Source organism: Theropithecus gelada, chromosome X (assembly GCF_003255815.1).
Source record: "Theropithecus gelada isolate Dixy chromosome X, Tgel_1.0, whole genome shotgun sequence".
NCBI lineage: Eukaryota > Metazoa > Chordata > Mammalia > Primates > Cercopithecidae > Theropithecus > Theropithecus gelada.
The window spans coordinates 79,959,565-79,965,564 of NC_037689.1; the positions used below are offsets into that span (position 1 = coordinate 79,959,565).

General features: G+C 42.2%; 2 pseudogenes across 2 annotated transcripts; both read right to left on the reverse strand.

Moving 5' to 3' along the window:
* Window positions 1–2,310: 2,310 nt before the first annotated feature.
* On the reverse strand, window positions 2,311–3,390 carry LOC112616177 (annotated as a pseudogene). The gene has a single exon (XR_003117583.1). The product of XR_003117583.1 is annotated as an MICOS complex subunit MIC27 pseudogene (transcript).
* A 614-nt stretch (window positions 3,391–4,004) lies between these two features.
* Window positions 4,005–5,090, reverse strand: LOC112615185 (annotated as a pseudogene). The gene has a single exon (XR_003117297.1). The product of XR_003117297.1 is annotated as an uncharacterized LOC112615185 (transcript).
* Window positions 5,091–6,000: the final 910 nt, after the last annotated feature.

Below are 6,000 nucleotides of genomic sequence, written 5' to 3' on the forward strand. Positions count from 1 at the left end.
TTTAGAAGGAAATTTATAGCACTAAATGCCCACATCAGAAAGCAGGAAAGATCTAAAATTGACAGCCTAACATCACAATTAAAAGAACTAGAGAAACAAGAGCAAACAAATTCAAAAGCTATCAAAGACAAGATCAGAGCAGAAATGAAAGAGAGAGAGACCTGAAAAGCCCTTGAAAAAATCAATGAATCCAGGAGCTGGTTTTATGAAAAGGTTAACAAAATAGACCGCTAGCCAGAATAATAAAGAAGAAAAGAGAGAAGAATCAAAGAGATACAATAAAAAATGATAAAAGGGACATCACCACTGATCACACAGAGATATAAACTCCTTAAGAGGTCCTTCATGTCCCTTGCAAATTGTATTCCTAGGCATTTTATTTTATTTATTTATTTATTTATTTATTTATTTATTTATTTATTTTTTGTAGCAACTGTGAATGGGAGTTCACTCATGATTTGGCTCTCTGCTTGTCTATTATTTGTGTATAGGAATGCTTGTGATTTCTGCACATTGATTTTGTATCCTGAGACTTTGCTGAAGTCGTTTATCAGCTTAAGGAGTTTTTGGGCTGAGACGATGGGGTTTTCTAAATATACAATCATGTTGTCTGCAAGCAGAGACAATGTGACTTCCTCTCTTCCTATATGAATACCCTTTATTTCTTTCTGTTGCCTGATTGCTCTGACCAGAACTTCCAACGCTATGTTGAAGTGAGTGGCGAGAGAGGGTATTCTTGTCTTGTGCCAGTTTTCAAAGAGAATGCTTCCAGCTTTTGCCCATTTAGTATGATATTGGCTATGGGTTTGCCATAAATAGCTCTTATTATTTTGAGATACGTTCCATCAATACCTAGTTTATTGGGAGTTTTTAGTATAAAGGGGTGTTGAATTTATTGAAGGCCTTTTCTGCATCTATTGAGATAATCATGTGGTTTTTGTCATTGGTTCTGTTTATGTGATGTATTATATTTATTGGTTTGTGTATATTGAACCAGCCTTGCCTGCCAGGGATGAAGCTGAATTGATTGTGGTGGATAAGCTTTTTAATGTGCCGCCGGATTAGGTTTGCCAGTATTTTGAGGGTTTTTGCATTGATGTCATCAGGGATATTGGCCTGAAATTTTCTTTTTTTGTTGTCTCTGCCAAGTTTTGGTATCAGGATGCTGGCCTCATAAAATGAGTTAAAGAGGAGTCTTTCTTTTCTATTGTTTGGAATAGTTTCAGAGGGAATGGTACCATCTCCTCTTTGTACCTCTGGTAGAATTTGGCTGTGAATCAGTCTGGTCCTGGGCTCTTTTTGGTTGGTAGGCTAATAATTACTGCCTAAATTTCAGAACTGATTAATGGCCTATTCAGAGATTTGACGTCTTCCTGGTTTAGTCTTGGGAGGGATTATATGTCCAGGAATTTATCCATTTCCTCTAGATTTTCTAGTTTATTTGCATCGAGGTGTTTATAGTATCCTTTGATGGTAGTTTATATCTCAGTGCTTGGTATATACCCAAAAGAAAGAAAATCAGTATATCAAAGAGATATCTGCGTGCCTATGTTTGTTGCAGCAGTGTTTACAAGAGCTAAGATTTGGAAGCAACGTAAGTGTTCATCGACAGATGAATGGGTAAAGAACATGTGGTACGTAGACACAATGGAGTACTATTCAGCCATAAAAAAAGAATGAAATCCAGTCATTTGCAACAACATGGATGGAACTGTAGATCACTACATTAAGTGAAATAAGCCAGGCACAGAAAAACAAATGTTTCATATTCTCATTTACTTGTGGGATCTAAAACTCAAAACAATTGAACTCATGGAGATAAAGAGTAGAAGAATGGTTACCAAAGGCTGGGAAGGGTATTGGGGGCATGTTGGGGAGGTGGGGATGTTTTATGGGTACAAGTAATAATTAGAAAGAATGAATAAGAACTACTATTTGATAGCACAACAGGGTGACTATAGTCAATAATAACTTAATTGTACATTTTAAAACAACTTAAAGGGTGTGATTGAATTGTTTGTAACTCGAAGGATAAATGCTTGAGGGGATGGATATTTCTTTCTTTCTTTTTCTTTTTCCCATAAAACATGGATATTTTATTCCAGCTGTAGGAAACGGAAAAAAAAAAAAAAAAACAGAGGGAAACACATCTTTCCACACACCATTCTAATTTAACTGACATTAGTCTGGGAACGCTAGAGAAGAAATATATGTTTATTTGTATAAATATGTATGTCTTTATACATACATATATGTATTTTCAGATTTTAATCTCACTGGAGTTCATGTCTTCATTTTTTTTTTTAAATGCCCTTAAAGGTCATCAAATGCAAGCTAATACTTCTACCTAAGTCTCCTCATCAATCATTTAATATTGTTTGCATTGCATTCAGTTTGTCTGTTAACCACTTATGTAATTTATCAAATTGCACATTTGGATATGTAAGGGAAAAACTTGATTTAAGTAATACTCTATGTATCAGTTAGCCATTACATGATTTTTTTCATCATTATTTGCAACGTCACACATCTTGTAGTTTTCTATGTAGTCTCTGTATGCAGTCTACTACAGCTTCTAGTGCTGTACATATCTATATCTTCTGGGTGGGACTGCCCATGATCCATGAGCTTGGGGTCAGGCATAAACTGTGTTGCACCTGAAGTGAATTCTGATTTGGTTTTCGCTTCAGAGCTGAGTTCTGTTGGCAAGGGCACTGAGTGTTTCAAGACGTCATTTGTTTTTGCAGGTACTTCTATTTCAACAGAGAATCCTAGCTTAGTTTTTTCTTTATGTTTAGGGAGTGACTCTTCTTTGCTGCTTTTTGTCCACAGTGATTTAACTGCTCCAAAAATTTGCTGGCTTATAGCATATATCTTTTTCCCGGTTGCCTTAGCAATTATTATGGACTGAACTGAGTAACAAACAGTTGCTCCTAAAGTTGCCAGTCCCAGAGGATAAGTAATTTTCTTAAACTTGGAACCTTTTCTCGCTGAAACCAAGCCCACCAATCCTGAAACTGTAATAACTCCCATTTTCGGAAGAAAGTCTCGAGGAGGATTCTTCAGATAGACATAAGCATCTTTTCCAAATTGTGCTGTATCCATTATCCCATTTTTCACAAAGACATAAACACCCTTGCACCAGCCAATATAACAACCAGTTGCAGTCTGGATGGAAGCAAAGCCCATTTGTAAATGACCAGGCTGCTCTTCAACATATTTAGACTGAAGTGGTGGTGCAGTATATATGGGGAGCTGCTCTGGTTTCACTAGCTGCTTTTTGGATTCCTCTTCTTTGACTGTATGTACACTTACAGATGCATATATCAGACCTGCAGGCATGGTTGTCAGTTTTTCCATCCTGATGGTTGCCATGTCTACGACCCTTTCCGCCAAGGTTGAGGGGATGGATATTTCATTCTCCATGATGTGCTTATCTCACATTGCATGCCTGTATCACATCTCATGTACCCAATAAATACATACCTCTACTATGTGCCCACAATTTTTTTCCCAAACTATTGCATTTATTATAAACAAGGGTGCAGACCGTAGACTCTCAGAAACACAACAGATACGAAGCTGAGACAGCTTTGGTGAAACAATAACTGAGAGACAGGGAACACCAAGGCATTCATGTCTGCCATCCAGGGCCCTACACCCCACTTTTGGTCCAGATGGCCCCTTGGCCCAGGTGTCCCTGCTGCCAGAACACACTGGACTGGGGTTCAGAAGTTGCATATTCTATGAGGCTGGTGTCAGCGGAAGCAGGGACTCACAGTCTCCAGGTTGTCCCTCTCCTCCTGGCCAATTTCCCTCCATAACCCAGGGGTTTCAGTCTCACATCAATGATCACATTTTAAAACAGAAAACAGGCAAAATGTTTGGTTAAAATAAAATGAAAACACTGCAGGGAAGAGACCTGAGTGTGCTGGTGGACAGACCACCCTGTTCACCTGTGGGAAGGGCAGGGCCAGCAAGGGCAAGAGCGCTCCCTTTGGGTAACTAGGCTCTGTGTGTGGCCCTCCAGGTGGTCCTAGGGAGGATGCAGGGACAGGGACAGTCCAGGTAGACAGCTATCAGGTAAATAAGGCTCTGTCTGAGGTGTTCTGGCATCAGGAGGCTGCCTGACCCCCAATGGGCATGACACAGGCTCCAGGGAGCAATGGGACATCTGCCCAAAGGATCAAAGCCCAACTTGGTCAGATCCCAAGCTTCACCTGCATCATGTTCCTGGCTCTGCAAAGGGTACCCCCAACTCTGGGGACAAACCTTGCCCTTGGGCAGCAGCTGGCTGCGTTGCCAAAACCAGGACACATCGATATCATACTCACAGAAAGCTACACCATCCTGGTGTGACAGGCCACACTTGCTCACCCTAGGGTAAGCTGGAAAAGAACTCCAGATATGCCCTGGAGAGCCCCCCACCTCTCAGGGGCCACCTCACAGGGTGCTCCCCACCCCATTCTTTGAGTTTGGCTTGAGATTTTAGTAAGCATAATTTCAGATGAGGAAGAGAAGAAAGTCTGGTCCCAGCCCACTCTGGCAAGGATCGTTCCCCACCTCATCAGCATCAGAGGAAGCCACATATACAGGCAGGACACACACAGCACACACAGGGCGTAAGGAACCATGCCTGCACACCACTCACACACACACAACATAACCTAGTGGCAGCCAGAGAGGCCGGGGCACACTCAGGGAGCCGCCTTCAGGGCATCTATGTAGGCCGGGTTGTAAGGAGGCTGGCTTGTGGGGTATGGCACGGTTGCTCCTCTGACCAGGGTCTCATGGTAGGCCGGTGGGCCCATGGACTGGGCCGAGTAATGTGGTGGGTACTGTGTTGGGTAGGGTGCTGCTGGCATCCCTGGCTGGGGGAGCATGGGGTAGTAGCCCTGGTAGCTCGATCCAGGGTAGCTGGGTGGCACACTTGGAGGCTGAGTGTAAGGGGCGTGCACCACAGTGGTGAACGTGGTCGGTGTCACATCTTGTATAGGCAGCAGCAGGAGCAGGTGAAGCAGATGATGATGATGATGACAGACAGCACAAAGATGGTCAGGCTGATGGCCACCCGTAGCTCTGAACCCCATGTTAGCCTCTGCCTTCACCCAGGGGCCTCCTGCACCCCTGGACTTCCCCTCTTTCCATCATGGGCCACTCAGTTTCAATTTCCTCTCCTTTCAGAGAAAAGGAAAGCAAATCTCCTCCTGCAAAACTAAAAAAATAATAATACAAGGAAAGTATTAGGCGGGGTGCGGTGGCTCATGCCTGTAATCCCAGCACTTTTGGAGGTCAAGACAGGCAGATTACTTGAGGTCAGGAGTTAGAGACCAGCCTGGCCAACATGGAAAAACTCCATCTCTACTAAAAGTACAAAAATTAGCTGGGCATGGTGGCAGGTACCTGTAATCCTAGCTACTTGGGAGGCTGGGGCAGGAGAATCGCTTGAACTTGGGAGGCGGAGGTTGTAGTGAGCCAAGATTGGACCACTGTACTCCAGCCTGGGCAACAGAGTAAGACTCTGTCTCAAAAAAAAAAAAAAAAAAAGTATCAAAAGACCATTGGGTCATGTCAAAGAGACTCAGAAGGCAATTTGATGAAAATCTCACAGGCCAAATATGGGACAATCTGAATATCAATAAAAATCATAACTGCAATGAACTGTAAGCATAAAATATGTCTCACACAAAGATTTCATATTGATATTTGCAAAAAAGTAATGTTCCTGTTGGTTGAATTGTGTCTCCAAAAAACATTCATATGTTGAAGTTTGGCTCAGTAGTGCATGCCTATAGTCCCAGCCGCTCAAAAGGTTGAAGCAGGAGGATAAAGTTCAGAGGTTCAAGGCCGTAGTGAGTTATAATCATGCCTATGAATAGCCACTACACACTAGCCTGAGCAACATACTGAAACTCTGTCTCCAAAAAAAGAGTCCAAATGTTGAAGTCCTAACCTTCAAAACCTGAATGTGACAATAATTAAAGTTAGGATTTTTGAAAT